Source organism: Catharus ustulatus, chromosome 1 (genome assembly GCF_009819885.2).
Source record: "Catharus ustulatus isolate bCatUst1 chromosome 1, bCatUst1.pri.v2, whole genome shotgun sequence".
Lineage (NCBI taxonomy): Eukaryota > Metazoa > Chordata > Aves > Passeriformes > Turdidae > Catharus > Catharus ustulatus.
In genome coordinates, this window is record NC_046221.1 from 52126806 (window position 1) to 52150878 (window position 24073).

General features: G+C 42.5%; 1 long non-coding RNA gene across 2 annotated transcripts; it reads left to right on the forward strand.

Moving 5' to 3' along the window:
* The first annotated feature begins 1397 nt into the window (after positions 1-1397).
* LOC117005035 lies at positions 1398-23682 on the forward strand. 2 transcript variants are annotated; one of them, XR_004419749.1, is made up of 3 exons: positions 1398-1436; positions 19000-20856; positions 23044-23682. It is a non-coding gene; the product is annotated as an uncharacterized LOC117005035 (long non-coding RNA). The 2 variants fall into 2 exon arrangements; XR_004419747.1 differs by lacking the exon at positions 23044-23682 and adding an exon at positions 21945-22171.
* The last annotated feature ends 391 nt before the right edge of the window (positions 23683-24073 follow it).

A 24073-nucleotide genomic window follows, 5' to 3' on the forward strand; every position in this document is an offset into this window, starting at 1 on the left:
TTTACTTTTAAAAATGGACAGATTTCTTCCCGATTTTATGACTGCACTGGCAGAGAGTTATCTTTGGGTGGTTCTTGACCAAACTGAGTACTGAGTAATTTCACGATTATAAGCCACACCATTTTGACTAAAATTTTGGTCCAAACCTGGAAGTGTGGCTTATTATCAGGTGCAGCTTATATATGGACAAAGAACAAAAAGTTACTGTTTTAGTTTGGAGGACAGGTGTCTGCTGAGAAAGGCAGGAACTTCTCTTTGAAATGGAGAATGTAAAGCCCCTCCCTCCAAATTATTATAATTTTGAAATCAAGGGGCTTTCAGGCACAAATATGGGAATTAGGAATAACATTTCTTTACTAGGGAAATTAAAATAGAAATACAGTACTACAAAGAAACAAACTCCAAACCCTGACAAAGTCAGAGTGCAACCTGACACCCCGTCAGGCAGGGTGTTGGTAGCAGTTTGATTAAATGGTGGTTGCAGTCCCCTTGCAGTGACTGTTATAAATGAGCACAATGGGCTATTAGGTCAATTATATATCCAATTTATTAGTACAGAAAAGAGAAAGCAAAGATGCAGCGCTGGGTGACAGGGGAGTCAGTGCTCCTTAACTGTCACACCGTTCGCGGCTCGAATTTCCCTTTTAAGTTCTCGTCTCCCTGTCGAGCCCCCCCTTCCGCGAACCCTCCTTCCGGTGCCTTTTGCGCTTGCTCAGCCTGTTGCTCGGGGGCCGCCTCTTTTTTTTTTTTTTTTTTTGCCTCTTGGTGGTCGTTGACGAAGGTTCACGACATTCTTCTTCAGTGTTCTCTCTGTAACCTTGGTGCTGCAATATCTACAAGCATTCGTTATCACGCAAGCATAGCAGTTTCTGTTCTTTGCAGTTTCACAAGCACGGCAAAAGTGCAAGGATATAGTTGGGGGGGTGCAAGATACGCGGGCATAGCAGTTTCTGTTCTTTGCAGTTTCGCAAGCAAGGCAAAAACACAAGGATATGGCTAGGGCGATCCCTTGTTTACACATTCTTCTCCAACAGTGAACAAAAAGGTCACTCGCTTTTCCTCACAATCCCCCCTCTTTGTTTTTACTCTTTTTGTTCACTGTATCTTACCAGTTCTTTTCTGCTGAGTTCTAAATAATCTTCCATTTCTACCTTATTCAACGGCTCATACTTTGCCCTAATAAGCATTAAATGAGCAGCCTCTAATCTTCTCTTGACTATATTGATAAGTTTGTTAAAGATACAAGGTCCAAAGGTCAATGTTAAAACAAACAGTATTAGTGGTCCTGCTAAGGTAGACAGAAGGGTTGTAAACCAAGGAGAGTGATTGAACCAGGATTCATACCAACTTTGTTGTGCCTCTCGTTCTCTCTTTCTTTGTTCAATTTGTTTCTTTAGCTCTGCCATGGCATCTACTGCTACGCCAGTATGATCTACGTAAGTACAGCACTCTTCTCTTAAGGCTACACATAACCCCCCTTGTTGTAGGAGCAAAAGATCTAACCCTCTACGGTTTTGTAGTACTACTTCTGATAAGGATCTTACTGATTTTACTAATCCGTTTATAGCTGTGTTTATTTTCTGCAAATCTTCATCTACAGAAATTCTCAAATCTTTCATCCCTTGCTGTTGATTAATTAAGGACGCAACACCTGTTCCTACTCCGGCACCCCCTACACTAAGTAAAACTGCCACGGTGAGGGCTGTAAATGGTTCTCTTTTTGTTAAATGTTGCTTAGAGGTGGTATGTTGTTCATGGACGTAATCCTTAGAATGATATGCTATTCGAGGGAGGATTAGAACTTGAATACAATATTCTGAGGTAATATTGAAACTATTAACTGCTAGACACGGTGTGACTCCCAAGGTGTTACACACCCACTTAGTATTTACGGCAGGGAGGAGCCATTGAGCTGGCTTCTTTGGATCTGATATAGGTATCTGGCTTTTGCATAGATGATTCTTGTCTTTAGGGATATTCCCTACACACCTCCCTTTACCCCTCACCTGAGCTAGAGATATCCCAGGGGTATTGTCTTGTCCTTTTCTCCATAGACATTCTTTGGGGTTTGTTCCATTTACCCACCTGTGTTCTGCAGTAGATCCTATGGCTTCATAAAAGGGCGGTTTTACCATGTAACATAGCCAGCATTCTTTTGTTATATTGGGGTATGTATCATTTAACACCTTAAAGGTGGCTTGCATCACCCTCCAAAGTGTATTATATTCTTGGACAGGCTGATTTTCATTCTTGGTTTTTGTAGCATTTTCCCTCAAGGCTGAGGTGTTTGGAGTCGAGGTGTTTACAATGTCCCCCTGACTTCTATCCCCTATTACTGGATTAGGTCCTACCGGTTCTGGGTCATGTGGTATTGGTTCTTTCTTTATTAAAAACATATTGCCTCTATCTTTCCCTGGTTCTCGAAGTCGGACCCCCCATGTCTTTCCTAATAACCATTCAGCTTTTTCTGGCTGGGAGACATTGATATATATAAAAGAGCAGTCTCCTGCGTATACCAACTCTCCTGAAGGTCCGTGCCAGGGTTTGGCACAGCCCGCCGGTCCAAATTCTGCTTTTAAAAAAGGATCTCCTCTCGTTCTCCAGTCTGAGGCAATGGTTTCGCAGCCCCAATACCCACAAAAGTATTCCCCCGGGTAATTACAATATGACCTTCCTGGGTTTGATGCTGGACACATGTAAAATCCTGTTAAATTCATAAGTCTCCCACAATGTACTATGTTAGTTAGGTTACATAGTCCTACTATGAAACTCGGTGTGTTTGAAGTAATAACTGTTTGTAATGGATTAGGGGCATCCCATCTGCGGAGGGACCATTTGAAAGGCTCATGGCTGCCCTGGCTGGTTTCTACTCCCTTTACCAATTTCATTATTATTATTAAATGCATCATTAGAATCAGGTGACGTCCAATGCAAGTGATGTGGGCAAAACGAATTCTTTTTCTAGTTTCCCTCATACTATCACCTTTAAGTTCCTGGTTATCAAAGGTTGCAAACATCTTTACGGTTGTTCCTGTGTGAGGTTCCCTGTCCCCACCTTTTACCCCTCTGCCTCGCTCGCCAGTTAGGTTGCTGCTAACTGCGAGGTCTACCATCTTCACGGCAGCAAGGATATTCTTCAGGGGCGGAACTCACTCCTCTTTTCCACTTCCTTCTTTTGGAATGCCAATTTTTATCTTTCAATGGTGGAATGTCACACCTGAGTTCTCTTACTTGTTTGCGACACTCGACTGACACAATGTCTGTTTTGAATGGTCCAGGAGGCTCGTTGGGGTGATAGCAATATAAGTCAGGGTTTACCCCCTTTGAAAATATCTGCCACCAGAGTGGAGATCCCACTTTCAGCTCTCGAGCTGCTACTTTTTGGTTTAAAACCGAAGCAGTCAGCTCGCGCTGTCCCTCCCAACAGGGCTGACACACACTTTTAGGAGCCCTCCCTTTCTTGCAGTGGACCCACCACAATTCTTTACAAATTTTACAACAGAAACATGCAAACGGGTAGCAATTACAGTCTAGCCAGCTACACACTACTCTGATATCGTCATGCTCTGCATGCCCTTCTCCATTATACAACTGACCACAGTACTCTAACCTCACAGGTCTATAGTATGGTTGCTGGGCAAGTTTCTCTAAACTTTTACAATATCCCGGCGCTTCAGAAGTCCCAATCAATTCTTTTTGTAATACCCAATTATCCCCCACCCAAATGTCCCCCTTGTCCATTTACTTCCCTGGGGTCAGGGTGAAGTTCCTTTTTAGGACGAGCTTTAGATCACCAGGATCACCAGTTGTTCCTTTGACTTCCCAGCGGGGGTTATTTTAGTTGGAGAACCTGGACGGATCTACTGGTCCTTTTATTCGGCTGGCATGCGTCCACCCTTTCTCTGCTGTTCGTATCGCGGTGTCTGTTGTAAGTAGCACTAGGTATGGTCCTTCCCACTTTGGTGTCAACGGGTTTTCTCTCCAGCTCCGGACTAGAACCCAATCTCCCGGTTGTACCTGGTGTAACACAAGATCTAGAGGTGGTCTCTGAGCCCACATTCCTTTTTCCCATAGTTGTTTTTTAAATTTCATTAACGTTACTAAGTATTTATTAAGATGCTGATCATTAATGTTAGGGTGGGTCTGGACTTTCTCCAGGTTGTACGGCATTCCATACAGCATTTCAAATGGGGACAATCCCACATCTGCTCGCGGCTGAGTCCTAATATTTAGTAAGGCCAACGGAATGCATTTTACCCATGATAATTTAGTCTCTAGTACTAATTTGGTCAACTGTTTTTTTATTTCCCCGTTCATTCTTTCTACTCTTCCCGAGCTTTGTGGATGATAGGGGGTATGTTTTTCCCATTTAATTCCTAATGCCTCTGCCAATTCCTGTGTCACTTTTGATGTAAAGTGCGGACCCTTGTCCGAGTCAATAGTCTCAGGCACCCCATATCTGGGTACTATTTCCTCAAGCAAAATCTTTACTACCGTTCGAGCTGTTTCCCTAACCGTCGGAAATGCTTCTACATAATGGGTGAGATGATCCACTATTACTAAAAGATATTTAATTCGTCCTACTTTGGGTAGCTCTGTAAAATCTATCTGCAGACTTGCAAATGGTCTTTTTGCCAACGGCCGTCCCCCTGGAGGTAGTTTTCTTAGGTTGCTACGATTGACTCGTAGGCAGGTAGGACAGTTTTTTGTAACATATTTAGCTATATCCAGTAGCCCAATGCTCATGAATTTAGTTGCGAAATGGTCAACTAACCCCTGGGCCCCCCAGTGTGTTCCTGGTCGAGTATGTGTTCCCTGATGTAACTTATACAACATCCGTTGTATAAGTTACAATACTTCTCGCCCATCCTCTGTCATCCACTTCCCCCTATCTTCTTTTACCCCCATTCTCTTCAATTTTTCTTTCTCTTCACTAGTAAATATAAGTTCTACATCTTCCTTTTCTAGTGCTTCTCTAATCTGTGGCTTTTCTTTCAAGACCATCTCCCTTACTGCTGCCCGTTTGGCTTCTTGATCAGCAGCATTATTTCCCCTGGTTTTAAAGTCTATTCCTGGCTGATGTCCTTTTAAGTGAACCACTGCTATTTTCTTTGGTCCCCTTAAGGCTTGTAATACTTCCACTATAAGCTTTTGATGAATCAATCCTTTTCCCTGTGAATTTATCAGTCCTCTTTCTTCCCATAATTTTCCAAAGGTATGTACCACCCCGAACCCATACTTGGAGTCAGTATATATCGTCCCTTCCTTTCCCTTTAGGAGTGTCAAGGCCCGAAGTATAGCATACAATTCACACGCTTGGGTTGACCATGACTTGTCTAAAGCTCCTGATTCTATTACTTGTAAATCAGTTCCTCCTATAATAGCATACCCAGATTTCCTTTCCCCTTCTACTATTCTAGAGGATCCATCCACAAACAGTCTTTCTCCTTCATCTAACTCTTCTTCCTCCAAGTCAGGCCTAATCTTAGTTTGTTCTTCTATAGTAGCTAGACAGTCATGGGTTAAAGGTCCCTGTTCCATTTCTCCATACAGGAAGGCAGCTGGGTTTTGCAGAGTGGTGGTTTCTAGGGTAAAGTCCGGTGCTTCTAACAGAATCCCTTCATATTTTAGGAGCCTGGCATCTGATATCCATTTATCTGCCTTTTGTTGCATTACCCCCCGGATATTATGAGGGGACAATACCTTCAGACTACTATTAAAAGTGATTTTCCTAGCTTCCTCTACCAACAATGCACATCCGGCTAACATCTGTAGACATGTGGGCCAGCCTCTACTTACAGGGTCTAAAATTTTTGATAAAAATGCCACGGGTTTCTTTTTCCCTGCCCAGTCCTGGGTAAGTACCCCAAATGCAATTCCTTCTTCTATATTTACGAACAAAAAGAATGGCCTCTTTAAATCTGGAAGACTCAGAACCGGAGCATGAACTAGACTCTTTTTTAGTTCCTCCAGTTTATTCGTGTCCTCCTGGGTCCACTTCATTAACCCTTCTTGTGTTAGCTTTTGATACAAAAATCTAACTTTACTACTATAGTTCTCAATCCATTGTCTACAATACCCTGTGAGGCCCAAGATCTACCGAATCTGTTTTTTATTCTTCGGTATCGGTAGCGATAGAATAGCTTGAATTCTTTCTGGGTCTATCTTCTTTTCACCCTTTTTTAAATAATGCCCTAGGTATTTTACTTCTTCCTCCACAAACTGCAATTTAGCTCTTGAAACCTTTAGGCCCTTAAGTCCTAGAAAATTTAGGAGCTTTATACTCTCCCTTCTTACTTCTTCCTCTTCTTTCCCTGCTAACAACAAGTCATCAACATATTGCACCAGGGTTACCTCAGGGCTTGTCTGATAATCTGTTAAAATTTGCTCTAACGCTTGCCCAAACAAGTTTGGGGATTCGGTAAATCCTTGGGGTAGCACTGTCCATCTAAGCTGTTGTTTCCTTCCAGTGTCCGGATCTTCCCACTCAAAGGCAAAGTAGTCCCTGCTAGACTCATCAAGAGGACAAGCCCAAAAGGCGTCTTTCAAGTCTATCACGCTGTACCACAAATCGTTTGGGCTTAATTTACTCAACAACGTGTATGGATTTGCTACCACAGGGAATCTGGCTATAGTTCTCTTGTTTATTTCTCTTAAGTCATGTACTAAGCGATATGACCCATCCGCTTTTTTGACTGGGAGGATCGGTGTATTATATGGTGACATGCAAGGTTCTAACAATCCCCGGCTTAACAGTCTGTCTACTACAGGTTTTAACCCTTTCCTTCCCTCCAGGGACATAGGATATTGCTTTATTCTTACAGGAATTTCAGGGTTTTTGATTTTGACCTTAAAGGGAGAAATCTTTAACTGCCCCACGCTTCCGGGGTTATACCATACTTCCGGATTTATTTCTTTTTCATCCTCTTGTCTCAGGGGACAAAGTCTAATCTGTATTTCTTTTTCCACTACTTCTATTTGTATACCCAATTCTATAATCATGTCCCTACCCAGTAAATTATAATCTGATTCTGGAACTAGCAAAAAGTCTCCTAACCCTAATTTAGATTCTGATTCTACCATTACCCCTTTTATTATTTTCACATCAAAGGGTTCTCCTTTCGCCCCAATCACTGTTGCGGTGTCCCTAGACAGGGTACAACCTTTAGGTAAAGACTGGAGGGTTGATCTTTCTGCACCAGTGTCGACCAGGAAGGTAATCTCCTGGCCTTGGGGACCCACTTTTAACTTTATCAAGGGCTCTTTCTGATGTTTTCGGGTCCCCAATAGATAGAGCCCCTGACCCCCCTAGTCCTCTTTAAACTCCTTCTCATCTCTAATCCGAACGCGACATTCCCTCCTAAAATGCCCTTTTTTTTTACAGTAAAAGCACACCTTTGAATCCTGTCTCTCTCTCTTCCCAGGACCCCGAACTTCAACCGATTTTCGCTCAAATTGCTTCGGTCTCTCCTCTTGCTTCCTGCTCTCTCGCACAGCAGCTACCATCATTCTAACTTGGTGTTTATCCTTTTCGTTTTCCCTTCGCACATAAACCTGATGTGCTTCCCTTAATAGTTCATCCAGCCCCCTATCTTGCCAATCCTCTAATTTTTGTAGCTTCCTTCTGATGTCATCCCAGGATTTTGAAACAAAATGTACTTTCAGTACTGCTTGCCCCACCTGATCGTTCGGATTCAGTCCCGAATAAAGTTGAAAGTTTTTTCGCAATCTTTCTAACCACTCTGCAGGGGCTTCATCTTTCTTTTGTCTTTCATTAAAGGCCCTATTAAAGTTCTGGGCCCGCGGGACTGATTCCCTAATCCCTTGCACAATTATTGTCCTAAGGTCTTGCATATGGGCTCTATGTGCTGGATCTTGATGGTCCCAATTGGGGTTTTGTAAAGGCCACTTGATATCTGCCGCTGGCCCTTGTCTATGTTGTTCGTCCCAAATACGCATGCCTTCTCTCCTGATCATATTCTTTTCCTCAGCCGTAAACAAGATGTTTAATATGGACTGCAATTCTTCCCAAGTATACATATTTGGCCCTAAAAACTGATCTACCCTCTCTGCCACCCCCAGCGGGTCTTCTATTAGACGTCCCATTTCCTTCTTAAAATCCCTGACATCCCCTGAGCTGAGAGGTACTGATATGAACCCTATACCCGGCTGGGGGCCTCCCATCGGCATTTCCCTCAGTGGGTATAGTCCCTTCCGAGCCCTGCTGCGGGTAACTGGTCCCGCATGTTCTGATTGGTCGGAATTCGAATCCTCCTCCGGGGGTGCACTTGGGTCGGCAGGCTCAGGTACTTGGGGTGGGAGTACATATGGAGGGGGGGCTATTAAAGCTTCCTCCTGTCGATTTCCCTTTTTCTTACCCCTATTTTCCCTTGATTTCTCTGTTAATTTAAAAATGAACACCTCTGGTCGTTCTACCCAGACCTTTGCATAATCACTTTCTTCTGCACAAAAAGGGGTCTTGGTGTTCACCCAAATATTCAGTTTTTGCTTCACCCAATCCTCTGAGGACCCATATACGGGCCAAAACACATTCTTTGAAATTTCCTTCCCACCCCATACTTCCACGCAGTAGTGTATCATTTTAACCTTATCTTTTCCCTGTGTGCCTGAAAAATGCTCCCAGTTATCCAGCAGAAATCCTAAGGGACTTTCTCTGGGTATGGGTGGAAGCCTGATGCTCATAGGGGACTTACTCTTCCCCTGTCCCATTCTTCCGGAGTGCCTCCAATCACACAAACAACTCCCGCTTCCCCTAGTTCGTGGCCCAAGCCCTCGCGGGTCTGTGGGAACCGCACTACTGAAGGGTCCGCTCTCGCTTGGGGGAATCTGGCTGCCAGCCCCCCTCTCGTTCACACACCACACAGTCGCACTCCGGGATCCCACCCCCGCCCGGACGGCTCCCGTAATACTTACGCGTCCTGCGTCTTCGTCCGGACCTTGTGCACAAGCTTTTAAAGGGGTACGCCGGGCCCTCGAATCCCCCTTTGCTTTCTCCTTTCTTTAATTTTAGGATCGTCGGTCGGGATTGGGGTGAAGTCCAAGCCCGGGGGCCACCGAGTCGGTGGGGCGCCCCCCCCTTAGGCGAGAAATCCCCCTCAAATTCCCGATCCGAGTCACGGCACCAAGTTGTTATAAATGAGCACAATGGGCTATTAGGTCAATTATATATCCAATTTATTAGTACAGAAAAGAGAAAGCAAAGATGCAGCGCTGGGTGACAGGGGAGTCAGTGCTCCTTAACTGTCACACCGTTCGCGGCTCGAATTTCCCTTTTAAGTTCTCGTCTCCCTGTCGAGCCCCCCCTTCCGCGAACCCTCCTTCCGGTGCCTTTTGCGCTTGCTCAGCCTGTTGCTCGGGGGCCGCCTTTTTTTCTTTTTTTTTTTTTTCCTCTTGGTGGTCGTTGACGAAGGTTCACGACATTCTTCTTCAGTGTTCTCTCTGTAACCTTGGTGCTGCAATATCTACAAGCATTCGTTATCACGCAAGCATAGCAGTTTCTGTTCTTTGCAGTTTCACAAGCACGGCAAAAGTGCAAGGATATAGTTGGGGGGGGTGCAAGATACGCGGGCATAGCAGTTTCTGTTCTTTGCAGTTTCGCAAGCAAGGCAAAAATACAAGGATATGGCTAGGGCGATCCCTTGTTTACACATTCTTCTCCAACAGTGAACAAAAAGGTCACTCGCTTTTCCTCACAGTGACAGATGTGATTCAGTTGGAGCAGTGCTCCTGAAGAAGGTGCAGTTTCCCTCCGGAGGTCCAGTGGTGATATGGAGGAATCCCATTTGCCTCTGGAGTCCAGTGGAGAAAGGGGCTCCCTTAGTGTCCCAAAACCTCTGTTTTTGTCTTGGTAAGAAATGTTGGGCTCTTTCCCCTGGCTGGAGCAACTTCCAATGGGATGAAGTAATTTTATCAGTCACACAGTGGGACTCAATGGGCCATTAGCAGAAAATGACTCGGTGGAGAAAGGATGGGTTGTGAAAAGATAAAGAACAATGCCCTGCCTGGATTGAATGGATGGCCCATTAGCAGACTATCTGCCGTTGAGATAAGGATCACTGCCCCCACCCTCAACAGATGGTGATAGAATAGATACCTTTTATCATACTCTGTATTGTAACATGCGGCTTATAATCAGGTGCGGCTTATATATGGACAAAAAACGAAGAAGTTGCTGGCACCCAGAAGTGCGGCTTATACTCAGTGCGGCTTATAATCGTGAAATTACTGTACATTGTGTTTAGACACTTAGGAGCATCACTCTTTGGTGATGAAGTATGGTAAGTGGTGTTTGCTTTCCAAGTGGTTGTGCTCCCTCACTGACAAGTCCATCGTTTTTCACTTTCAGTGCATGCTGAGAAATAACCCAGATTGGTTTTGTAGGACAAAGCTCCATTTTAGTAATGGTTTTTCTTAAATGAAATCTGATTCAAAATTGCCATTAAAGAAGAACTGTCTTTCTTCTTCATATCACAATTAAAAAGTCTCACTAAGTTACAGTACTGGGACAAGAATGACATACATCAGATTTACTGGTATCTGAAGCATGATTTGAGATGACTTCTCTGCACAAAAGATATTCACAAAATAACTCTGTGGACCATTTTGGAGCCCTAATCTTAATGACCCAACTTTAACACGCCACTAGCATTACACTGAACACGTAAGTTTCAAAAGATACAGCTTTAATATAAATATATGGAACCTGATGGTAATTTGGCTTGTCATTTTGCTGTTTGCTTAAAAGGTTGAATAATCAGATGCTTCATCCTTGGACTGAAGATGAATATTCTAAGTCCTATTACTTTTCAGTTTTTCTCCCTTGGTGCTGTGATATGTGAAGAAACTGCTGAGACTTCCTATTCCTTTGGTCTTTGATAGTTGCAGGAAAACAAGGAGGTTAAAAGAGCAATAAGGGAATTAAAAGGATTATTAAAAGAACCTGAAAGGAAACACAAGCAGTGTCAGGAGGAAAGCACACTCTGAATGAATGCACTGCTTCCTGACAGTATCTGCAGTCTTTGACTAGGCTCAGCCCCTGGAGACTCCTGGAAGGATCCTAACAGCTAATTAGAAAAATGACATGAAGTGATGAGAGTCTCCCCAGCTGATCTTTATTCTTTGCTCTCCTCCTGAGGGGGGGATAAAAAGCAAAAGGAGAAGATACACACCAGTAACATCAGAAATTAAGCCACATTGATTATGGTGGTTATTCTATTGGATTTGTGTTGCAGGGGTTGAGCTGCATGAAAGGAGGCCACAGGATTAAGAAAAAAGGTCATTCTTAAGAAGCCATCCCTTGAAGTGTGTGTGAAAGGCTGTAGGAATAAAATTATTCTCAGGCAAGGCTGTGCTCTTACTGCACCTTTTTAAATATTGCTCCACCTTTTTAAATACAGCCAGGGGTGGAAACGGCATGAATAATTCACCCAAGAGACCTGCTAGATTGAAGTGGAAGAAAAAAATGAATTTCCTTCCTTTTCTACCAGTATTTGCAAACTGTACCTTGCTTTAATCTTTCCTGTTGGTAATTCTTACTGCTCTCCTGACACTGGATTAAATTCTAGTTTGGCACATTGTCTGAGAAATAGAGAGCAGTGACATAGCAGAAAGAAAGAAAAAGATAAAAGAAAATCAGGAGCCAAAATTGATCTGCCTGCACCAGCAGCACAAATACAAATTACAGTAAATTCACTAATACAAGCCGCACTGAGTATAAGCCGCATCGCCGGGTGTTGGCAAACATTTTGTTTTTTGTCCATAAATAAGCTGCACCCGAGTATAAGCCACTCTGTGTTCGCAGCGATGACCCGCGTGCAACAAAGTTGCCAAATAGTAACAGAACCGTGGCAGGGAGGGGTTTATTGGCTCAGCTCGGGCCATGAGGGCTCGGGGCTGCCGACAGGGCTGGGTGGCCCAGCTCGGCGCTGCTGCTCGGCGGGGATGCTCGGGGCCGGCCGCCGCCACTGCTGGGCTCGCTCGCCCCAGCCTGGCGCTGCACCGCGGCGGCCATGGGAGCCGGGGATGTAGCCTGCCTGCTCCTGCGGCGGCGGCACACGGGATGGGAGCCCCCCGAGCCGCGGGGCCAAGCGGAGAGAGCTGCCCTGCCTTCCCCCGAGCCGCAGGGCCAAGCAGGAGAGAGCCCCTGCTTCCCCCGAGCTACAGGGCTAAGCAGGAGAGAGCTGCCCTGCCTTCCCCCGAGCCGCAGGGCCAGCAGGAGAGAGCCCCTGCCTTGTCCGAGCCGTGGGGCCAGCAGGAGAGAGCTGCCCCACCTTCCCCACCCCCTGTGCTGCCTGCACAGAGCAGCTCCACCTGCCGTGCAACAGAGTAACAATTTGTAACAACCGTGTAAATGCAGGGTTTTACTGGCAGGAGCTCGACTTTGCAGTTTGCACTGACTTGGTTTGCACTCCCAGGATTGAAAATGTCAGAAAATTATTCACATATTGGCTGCACCTGAATATTAGCCACATTCCCGGTATGGGAGCAAAATTTTGGTCAAAACAGTGCGGCTTGTATTTGTGAAATTACTGTATAATGAAAAAAAACAACCTTCCATGCAAGCTTCTCAGGCTGTAGTTTATACATAAAGGTAGCTTTACCTAGAAATAGCTACTGATACAATTTATTATGTTACAGCTTAGCTTAGCAGGACCATTCTTTGCAACTGTGGGGATAAGAAGTAATTCTCCTTGGTCCGGCATTTCTGCGCAGATAGATCACAGTTGTTAGGTAACTAAGGCTCATTACTGGGTGTGTGAGAAAGGAGAGAAAATAAATAACAACTGTCACACAGCTGTCCTGGAGGAAGGAGCTGCATCTTTCAGCCAAGCTGAACCACTTCTGAGTACACCGCAACAGCTTAGAAGCATAATGTTATATGAAAGGCAGTGAGATGCTAGTGGAGGCTGTCACAATTAAAAGCTTAACACCATGTGGCCCGGGGTAACCGATCCAAGCCTCAAATATCCCAGGGGCAGCCATCATATAAATCAATTAGACCTCATGTGCAAAAGAAGAGCTCTGTATATAAGGGCTGATCTCCACCAGAAAATGACATTTACTTCTCTTTAATTTAAATACTGTTTTAATAAGTGAAGGACTCTATGGCTCTTTCACTGCTGAGAAAAACCCAAGTCTCAATTAGAGGCCACAGCCAATATGGGTGTAATAGAGACATGCAGGGATGCCCACATTTGTTGTCAGTGGTAAGAAGCAAAGACTATTAAAAAGAAAGTGACAGTACTTTGCCAAAGGATGTTTAACAGAGACAAAATATGGTCTGGAGTTCTTAAGGATGTGGACTGAAGTGAAGGAAGTGGGTCCTGTTTCTTGCCTGGCTGTGGACTTATATGACCTCAATATTAATGATATCTTTGCAACGTGCATTGAGAATTTAAGTATGTAGAAACCACATAATGGGAAATGCAGTAGTAGCATTGCAATAAAGAACACCCCATGCTGACCTTCACTGTCTGGATTTAGATATCCAGTTTCTATATAAATTTTTAGAGGATGATTGGAGGCTTTTCACCCTGGCAGGAGGAATACGGCACCATCATGAGGAAAGACAATTGAGTGCAGTCTACAAAAAAAAGAGATCTGTGTATGTCTGTGCATAATATAGGTTTATAAAAACTGTAGTTCATAAAATCTAAATCTAGATTTTTTTTTTAATTTTACTGAATAAAAGGAAGCTTTTGCTAAGCAGTATGAGTTTTAAACAAATAGGATGATCCTCCTGTGATCTGCCATGTCCACTGCAGTTTCACTGCTGAAGACAGACAAAACCTCCACAGTGGACAAGTCATTCCACCAAAGTCCCTTAGCAACAGCTGTCCAAAGGACTAGATAGACATCAAAGTAGACACTGATGGACAACTAGGACACTGGATGATCTGGTGTTGGTAACATAAATTTATTCCTTATTTAGACTATTTGAAATACTACTACTCTGCTCCAGAAAATAGTTACTGATATCTGAGGTATGCTTTGAGATAAGAGTCCTATGCACAAAACATGCACCTAAATTTGTGGGAAGTAATCTGTTTTCTGTGAAGGTATTTAAAAGAAGAAAACTAGATCTGGAACTGTATCTGCTTGAAAACAACGATGACAAGAAAAATAACAAGCCCATATCATTCGGCATCTGCAGGGTTAATTTGTTTTGCTAAAAATGACATTGAGTCACACTCTTATATCTCTAAGCTTTCAGATACCTTCTGAGTGGGCAAATTAAAGAATATCTATCAAATAATAAAATGCATATAGAAATTAATAAATTGACATCAAACAAATCAAACTAATTGATATGGTTTTGTAGTGTATAGTCAGGCTGACACTCCAGTTACTGGTTTTCCATGGTGCAATTAGGAGAGAGATTTTTTTACCAAAAATTCTCCCAAGAATGAGGCACCTAGTTGCTATGGACTCTCAGCAGCAGCAGCAGCAGCAGGCAGCCTAAATCCCTCATATGATGCCAGGTCAGCGTATTTATTACCTTCCCAACCTTCTCCTCTCCTTGCACTGCTAACCCAGGCATGGTGGGCTGTTCTCCATCAGCAGGCAGGAGCACCAAGCTTGTTCTGGTGTTCCCTACAGAGTTTGCTTCTCACCTCGGGTATGTTTTGTCATTCAACAGCAGGAATCATCCCACCAAGGTGTTTATCGCTACTTCTGCTCACCTCAGTTCACAGCGTAAAACCTTAAGCAATTTCCTGTAGGAAGAACAACAGGCACACATATCAAAATACTGCATGGACAAGTAGTCCAGACAGTTCAGGGCAAAAAACTACCCTACCTGACAGGAATAAGCTTAAAAACAACCCAAGTCCTGAGGGGAAAAGAGATATCACACAGTGTCTCTGTCCGAGAAATGAGGCATTTTCCAGTGTGTTATGTTTTGACGTGCCCACTATTAAAACAGAGATAGAGTGTGACAAGAAATCTCACAGTAAAACAAACGTCATGTCTTGCACAATAGTTTTGTTTTTGCAAATTGCAAGACTGCACATGAACAACCATTGCTCTTTCCTTAAAAGTGGAGACAGATGACCCCAGCACTGGTGGTGGAGATGCTGGAAGCTGCCCAGCAGAAGGCTGGCCTCCCTGGCCATCCTCTATCACTGAGTGAACTTGTTTCGTTTCTTCTGGAGTGGCTTCCACATCTGCAGAAAAAGTAATTGTGGTAAGCCTAAATTCAGATGGAAAAATTAAGAGGCAGCATGCATGGCACTTGTGCCCCCATGATGTTGTGGCTACCGGGAGCTGCCTTCCCCAGCCCCACAGGCATGGAACTGGGGCGAGATACTGGCCCTCTGTGCCTCTCAAGCCAAGAGGCAGCCAAGCACAACAACCCCACCTGTGCGGAGGAGGGAAGGAAGCAGGCTGGGATAGAACACCAGAAATGTGGACATTGTAATCAGTTTTCATCCAAATCAAGTCACTTGTATGGGGATTAAAGAGCATGACTGGAAAAACACATTGCAGAGTAATGCTGTAAAGATTTTGTACTGAATCAAGCACAAATCTTAAGCACGTCTTAAAAATAGTAACTCAAGAGAACTTATTTTGACCTGAGAAGTCTGCAAAAACACATATATCTCTGAATGAAGAAATGAAAAATGTTCTCAAAGGCATCCCAATAAGCTTTCTTTATTTTATAGTTGCTCATCTTTTCCTAAATGGACTGGACATCTAGCTGCCTATTAAGACAGTTGTATGTTCTTACAGCACTTCATGAAAACTTTTTTAAAAAATCTTTTTGAAGCATTTTCATTAATAGAAATGTCATAATGTTTCAGGTCCTCCAGGGAGAATGTATGACTTGTCACTATGTAGTTTTAATAATTTAAATGCCAATGTAACAATCCAGGAATGGAAACAGTATGTTCCAGGAGTGCTGTGGTGAATTAGTAATTGTAATCTGCTTGTAATTGCTGATTATCCCCATGAATTCTACCCAAATCCAGTAGAGTACATGTTTTTTACTGATGAAAGGAAACTTGGGAATAGTATTAACTTAAAAAAATTTGAATCAACAGCAGCCTGCTCTGTTTTGAACAGGGTTTTGACTCTTTGTATCTTTGATCTAAATAATTGCAGAGGCTCAGCATATGGAGCAAGAGACCCTACTTGGAGAGCAGAGCCTGGGCAGGAATCCTGTCCTGCAGCACATGTAAATAGCAGATCCTGTTACCAGGCACTGCCACTGTAATGTCAACACAAACACGGTCACTAGGGCAAGGAGAGCAGCCAGCGGCTTCAGAGGCAGGCAGCTGGGCAGAAGGCAAGGTAGCAGAACCCTGTGTCCTGGGCAGTGTTTGCATATGTCAAGAGGTATTCAAATGAGATACGGGATACACTGCGAAATAATGTATATTCATTTGGATGTGTTCTACCAACTGTTCCACTCGGCTTCGTTTCTCTTTTGACAATATTTGTTTCGAGGAAAAAATTTGTGGTTTGAAGGGAATAATAAACATAGAATTGGCACAGATTCCCATGAGCAGATGCTGGGTTTCTTCTATAGCAGGCTGAGAGATCAGAAGCACAGTCATTAGGCAGTATGAATAAGAAAGCCTGTGAAACAGGTATGAATACAAAGGAAAATATTAAAAGAGGAGTCCAAGGTAACAGAGGGTTATGATAAAGCAGAACATGAATAAACAAAAGTTGTGAAGGAGACTATCAAGGGACAGGGTAAGCAGTAAAGAGCAGTGAAGTGCAATACAGACTCAAGGGAAAAAGAAGGCAAGAGACTTAAAGCTTAGCGAGGCAGTATTCACTCTAAATGAAATTAATTGCACTGAAAGGAAACTGATATCAAGAGAGAACTCAAGAGATAATTCATGAATTGAAGACATTAGACAAATCAGCTCTTGCAAATTAGCAGTTCAGAGGGCTGTCAGGCAAACAACTTGTTGAATAGTTGATACACAGTGGTCATCAGGAAAGTGGGAGACAATCAGAAAGTGCCAAAGGAAAGAGCAGAGACGCACAGATGAGTAGGAAGTACTGTGGAAAGGCCTGCACAGAAAAACAAGAAGGATGATTTCAGTAAAACTCATGACAGATCATGCTGGAAAAAATATCCAGTTTGGCCTTCCAGGCTGTGACACAAGAAAGTGCTCACCTGAGACTGGATCCCTAAAGCATGCTCAGTGCTTCTTACACTTTCACCTCTGAGCTACATTTAACACTTGATTGTTACCAAGTTTTTTCAAGCCTGACCATGAAATAATTTCTTGAGGCATGCACAAAGCTGCTTTGAGGTCAGTAGAGCACATCAGCTCATATGCATTGTACCAGGACCACACTGACACTGACCATGATTATTTTGCAGACTACAGTAATTTCACGACCATAAGGCGCACCGGACTATAAGGCGCACCCCCCGGGAGTCGGCAAATTTTGCAACTTTGTAGATCAGATAAGGCGCACTGGACTATAAGGCGCACTTTCGGTTTCGGGGGAAAATTTTAGTCAAAAGGGTGCACCTTATAGTCATTAAATTACTGTACATGTAAGATACCACTCAAGCACATAGAAAGACTTTTTGCTTTTTATTTTTAAATTAGTAAAAGACAAATCTAAACTATTTCTGAAGTTTATGGTTCTTGCATGGTGTGGAAAAATCATGGGCTTGATAGATTTAGTAATCCTGTTAGAAGCATTTATGATACTTGGGAGTTAAAGGCAGGAATTTCACATAATTTATTGGATTAGACTTCATTGGCAAAGGTTGTGGCTTAATATTGTTATATTTTTATGATTTCCAGTGGTTTTCTTCACTTAAATGGAGCTACCCAAAGGTATCAAACATGCGGGTGGCTCTGAGGTGGGAATCAAAACACTTCACAGGTGAGAAAGCTTCCAGATTCTTGGAGCTGAAACTCTTCAGTTTTTGCTGAGTTATGGAGTTTTAAGAATCCTAAGACAATATGTAACATCACAAAACCTTGGCTGACAGACACTAATTTAGCTGTAGGTTGTCCAAAGAGACAAACACAAACCAAGGTCTTATAAAAATCAGACTTAAGCCAAGACAGAATAAGAATTTAAGTAAAATGAAAGAAATACTCAGACAACGTCTCTACCTCCTGAAACAAAACTTCACAAGAGGGAGTAGAGCACATCATCCTTAAGTGATGTTAACACTGCACGTATCACACCCTGCTAGTAATTATTTAACTGTTAAGAATTACTTATTTGAACATGTAGGTTTACATATTAATAAATACTAACCCAAAATCTGACTCTGAAGTCATTACTGATAACATCAACATGTAAAAGAAAAAAAATGAATAAACAGACTTTCAAATTTAGCTTGCAGCTAAATGAAAAAACAGACTTTCAAATTGAGCTTGCTGCTACCCCAGAGTTCCTGTGTCCAGTCAACTTTTGTGTATCATTGTTTTCATTACATGATGATACAAAGTTTTCAGAGTTTTATGCCTGCCGCCAGAAAACTGAGTTAGTTATGAACCTCTAGTTCTTTCTTTTCCCTTGGTCCGAGATAGGTTTAGGGATGAACCTTTTCCCCTTCTTCCAGCAGCCCCAAAACACAAAAATTCAGTCTTTTTACATGGAAGGAAGTAGAACCTTTTGGTCCAAGTGTCTAGTCAGAACAATTCCTATTCTGTCCAATCCTACATGCCTGCCTTTACCTACACACACATACACAACCACCCCATTTGTTCAAGTACTATACTTTCCATTTTGATTACATTTGGGGGTGTGTAAATGCAGGAATAGGTATGACTGAGACACAGCACAGAGATTTTGCACAAGTTTCTGTTACAGTTGCACAAGAAATGAACAGAATTAGACAAAATTTTAAAATGCTGTTTCTCTTCCCCAGCTTTGGAAATTTTTCCTTTTGATCACTGTTTGCCAGGGAATTTTGGGGGCCTTTGAAGTACTCAAGGACCTTCACTGACATAGCTTTGCCTTCTGCATCTCTTCTTCTTTTTCAAACAGCTGGCAAGATAAGTTCTTCCCGATAACCAAGGGTCATCAAGGTTTAGAAACCTTCTATGGACACCCTTGCAACATCACTGCTTGCAACTGCAGCCGAATGTAGAATGCGGAGGTAATTAAGATAGCAGAAGGAGAGACTGGGCTTACAAACAAAATGGGAGTCTGCTGGATATTAAAGGTGCTTACACAGAGCTCACAGTCTCCTCAATGCAGCTCAGAAGTTGTGCTGTCCTCAACAGGTGAGGGCTCTCTGCAAGCCGCAGCCGCCGGCATTCCCACTCACTGCGAGGATACCACAGCAACAGCAGTGGTGCAACACCAGCCACAGTCAGCAAACCCTGCTTTCCTTTTGCTGTGGTGGGGAAAGGAGGTGTTTTAACTTCATGTATTACTTTGGGTTTTAATCTCAGTGAACCCCTCAACAGTATGGGCAAGTGCAGGATGATAGTTTGAGAGTGAGCTACCTCACTGAACCAGGTCTAGGGTAACACATCTGCAGGAATCTCCGGAGCTCAATCGTGCAGCTCCCAGGCTCTGCAGGAGCCTCCACTACCCCTCACACCACAGAACACTCAGGATCTGCTACTGAACTGCTGTTTTCACAGCAGGAAATCTGTTTTCAAGGTGGCACATTTTCTCATTTGCTTTGTTTCTTCAGTTCAAAAGCACTATCTTGAGTTTTGGTAATTTCTCAGTGAAGAGCAGAACTGACTTGCTGCAAAAAGGAAGATGCGAGACTCGTCTCCCTGGGCACATTCCAAATATTTCTATTTTGCCTTTTAAAGTCCACTTCTGTTGTCAGATACAGCCTCATTGTTCTAGTAGCAGCCAGAAACACAAGATGGCCTAGAGTTCAAAGCAGGGGAAAAATCAACGCACAGATTTCACTTTATCACACATACACAATGGTTGGTTGAATTTGTTTCTACCTATATAGAATTTACAGACTAATTCACATTTATTTTTAGATTGGCTAACTATTCATTGAACATGGAGGAAATAATTGAGCAAAGGAGTGAGTAACTTGCATTATAGAACTGCACCTATTAGATAGGGCAGGTGAAACGCTCACAGCCACTAACAGTGAAGAAGAATCTGAACACAGAGTTCTTAACTGGGACAAATATTCAAGCAATTCAAACACACAGGCAGTGAATTATAATTACCATATTATTTGTTTACAGCACTTCTGTATCAATTACTTTAGGCAAAACTTAGCTTTAACACTAATGAGCTTTTTCCTAAAAGGAAGCAGCTGCAGGGGACTGCGGTGTCACTAAGGTCTCTTGTTTGCCACTGCTTCCCAGTTCACCAGTGCATTTCTGCCAAGCTTACCTGCAGTCTTAGGCTGAAGTTGCCAGAGACAGCTTCGGGACCCATGTGACAGCAAGAGTGTCAGCATTGTAAATAATCCCCAGTGGATCCTGGCTGTGAAAGGGAAGAAACTCGGTGCTGATTGAGTAAGAAGGGCTGAGACCTGGAGAGGGGATGGGGAGGTATTTTTTGGTGGAAAAAAGGAAGTTTCCTTAAGATGGTGATGTACTCTCAAGAACATATTTTTATCACTTTTTGTCTTACATGCTATTACCCACTGGCCTATGAACAACCCCACTGCTGACATTTAATCTGAGAGCACAGCAGCACTGCTGCCATCAGCTGTACCCCAGCAGAAGAAGCAGCAAATAAGTGCCCATTCAGTACCTCAGGTCGGCTTGATATTTGGAGAATTCATTGCCTGTGTTTCCAGAAGAAACGACTCAGATACATGTGATCAAGAGTATCTGCATAGAAATTGGAGGCAGATGTTTGCTAGCAAGCAAAGCACACACTTTAGAAGCAATGAGCTCCACTGAAAAGGTGGGTCTTTGAGTTTCTGGAGGAAACAATCTTTTTTGACTACTGCTGTAACTGCAAATATGGAATTACAGCAGCAGGGTCATGCAAACTAGAAAGAACATTAGAAGAAAACAATTCATACAATTCGTGGTTCTTTTTAAACAGAGTATCCTGGCTGTTCAGAATACTAAGTAACTGCAGTATAGGTGATCTAGAATGAAACATGGTGTTACAATACAGAATGATGTAACAGAACTTCTTTGTTATTTGCTTGTTTGAAACACAGAAACTGTCCTTTCTTCAAGTCTAAATTCTCTGGTCACAGACACAGTAAGGCAGTCAAGATACTATAATAAAAAATTCCCTTTCACTCTAGAAGCACACTTTATCTTAAGCTTTGCTCTGGTATCCCTAAGTCTGCTTGTGGGCTACCTATGAGATACTGATATTCTATAGTAAAAGGCTGAAGTAAAAACCTATTGAAATATAGATAAATCAAGTAAACAATTAAAAAAAAAAAATTGTAACAGTAATTTGTGCAGAGTTATTTTATAATCTGTAACTTTTTCTCTAATTCTTTTTTCTGAAACATAATACTACAAATGCTACAAATGATGTTGCTTGTTCTCTACAGCTCTTGCATAGCCTTCACAATTTCAAACTGAGCATATTCACTACTTTTAGTGGCTGTGGCTAGACTAATGCTTTTATTTCTATTCCTGCTATCATTTTAATAAATACAATAGACAATACAATATTGAAACATTAGTTCTTTATGTATTTTTAAAATAGGAAGATAAAACATAGCTGTAGCTTCAGAGCAGCCTGTTTCATGGCCTTAACAAGCTCTCCTCCTTTAACTATGTTAAGAATGGGTATAGTCAGCTATATGTATTATTATTCTTCTGCAGGTAACATGAACATTTGTCACTAGAGGAAACTGTGCAAAATAGAACTATTCACGGAGAGTAGTTCTCAATTTTGTTTCAAAGACAAGCTTGCCTGAATCCCTATCTTAAATTTCATTTTCATGGGATTAATTAAAGCTTTATTCCCAGAAAACATGTCACAGGTCCATATAGTGAAAATCATCTTTTTTTCTTGCTCAGGTCTGAGCTTGCTCTTCCCAGCGGTAGCCCTCTGTCAGTGGGCAAAAGTTAAGTCCAGTAGAGGCACCAAAGACAGAACTCCTTGGGTATCCAGTGAAGGCAAATGCAGTGGTTTCCTTATCTCTCCTGGGAGCTCTGCATCCTACTATAACAATATCCATGATTTCTTCACAGAAGTACCCTTCAGTTACCAATAAAGACCAGGCTATTGGATCATAAAAAGAAAAGAACACTCCTTGCCTTATTTTGTTAAGTTTCATGAAAATCTGTGAGATTTGGCCGCTGCTTCCTACATTTGACATCCTGCAGCTTTGTTAGGATTATCTGGTATTAGTTCTCAAGTAAAAATACTTTTTCCACACAGCATCTCCTCTTCTGTCAATGATGAGTGCTAGCTACCTTCTCTTTCATTGCTGACTTCTCTACCTATGGCAAAAAAGTGATACAGAAATATTGTTGAGGCAGTAACACAACAACAAGTATTTCAGCTGCTAACTTCTCTATTCTTTCTCTTCTGAAACATCACTACTATTATGCAACAGGCACTCAGCAGTGATTTCAACATTACTGAAAGCAAAAGAAGCTGAATCGTGTTATATGAGTAAGCAGATGCCCCTCACTTTTACAACAGCACTAACTTCTGATGACCATTGTGGAATCCTTGGCTTAGATGCCACAAGAGAAACTCCAAAGCACAGAGATGGTGCCATTTCCTGTAGGTGAAAAACTGGTGAATCTTTATGACAAACCCACATTGGTCTGATGGGTTAACAGGCTGCTGTTTGAAGTCCTGCATTTAGTCCTCTCTCCTGATTTGTTTTTTTATTGTCTGAGTGAGGGGAGGTTTGCTTATTGGCATATCTCGGGCTCTTGAGTTTTATTCTGCTTTTTACATAATAAGTTCTTTGTCCAGAAAGCAAAGAAATGTGATGACTATAGCTTTTGTTCCAATATCTGGGCTGAGTTTTGGGCCATGAAGACTCTTTCCAATTGTAAGATATTGTTGCCTCAGGTTTTTTTATGTAACATGTGATAAAGAAGTTGGAAAGCAAATTTATTGCCTCTTTTTCTTAAAGGCTTTCCTTTTCATCCTTGACAGTGCTAACAGGACCTTTACTGCTGAAGCTATTGGATTTCTCTTGAGTGTCTTATTCATTGGTGTCATTAACAAGATAAGTTATCCTTTCCTAAATCTCCTCCTCCTGTCCACTTTTAAGGGTCATGTTTTCGCATGGCTTCAATGTTAATGTGGAGAAAGTTCCCATGAAACATAGGGAAAGTCTACAGGCCATCTTGGATTAAGACCGCACTACTGGTTATGGATTTTCATGTATCTTTTCTGTGGATATCAGATATTACAGACAGCCAAACACTTCCAGTGAGCAAAAAAAACCTTTTGGAGTCGCTTTTACGCCATGTGATACTCCTTTCTGTAACCCTGGTTTCTGTCTCTCTGTTTTCAGTTTGGAAACCCAGTATTGTACCCAGTATTCATGTTCCCTGTGGGGACTATTTCTGATGACTTTACAGTTTCATAATGACATTGAGCAACAGCTGACATCTATCTGCACAGGCTGAAGCCATTTTTATTTCCAGACTGTTTTTATTCTGCTTAGTTAACAATGATACAGCAAATTCCTAATTCACTACCAAGCGTGAATGAAAAAGACCAGTCTTTTAAAAAGACTGGGAAAGAAAGAAAATCCGTTTTCTACATTCTAAGGGCATTGCACCTTCTGTTTACAGGGATCATCACGACTATGCAAGGAGTGAAGATATTTGGGGAGATACCAAATCTGCACCCATTTTCCCATGCATTAGTCTAGCAATGAGGAGTAATTATAGAGGTGAAAAGGGAACAGCTATGCTGCAGGGAGATTTCAACCTTCCTGAGTCTAGGATGCAAGTATAAAGTAAACAAATCTGCCACTTTATTTATGGAAAAATGAACATTACCCTGATTAAGAAAAAATAAAATCAACAGCCTTTATAAAGGCAAGAGGATTCATTTCTTTGCACATACAGCAGTGACAGAGTGAGACAAACCTGCCTACCCCTCTCCCTGGCTATCCCTCCTCAGCAAGGCTGAAGAAGGTGTAGGGCCAGATGATGGCCACAGGTCAGAGCAG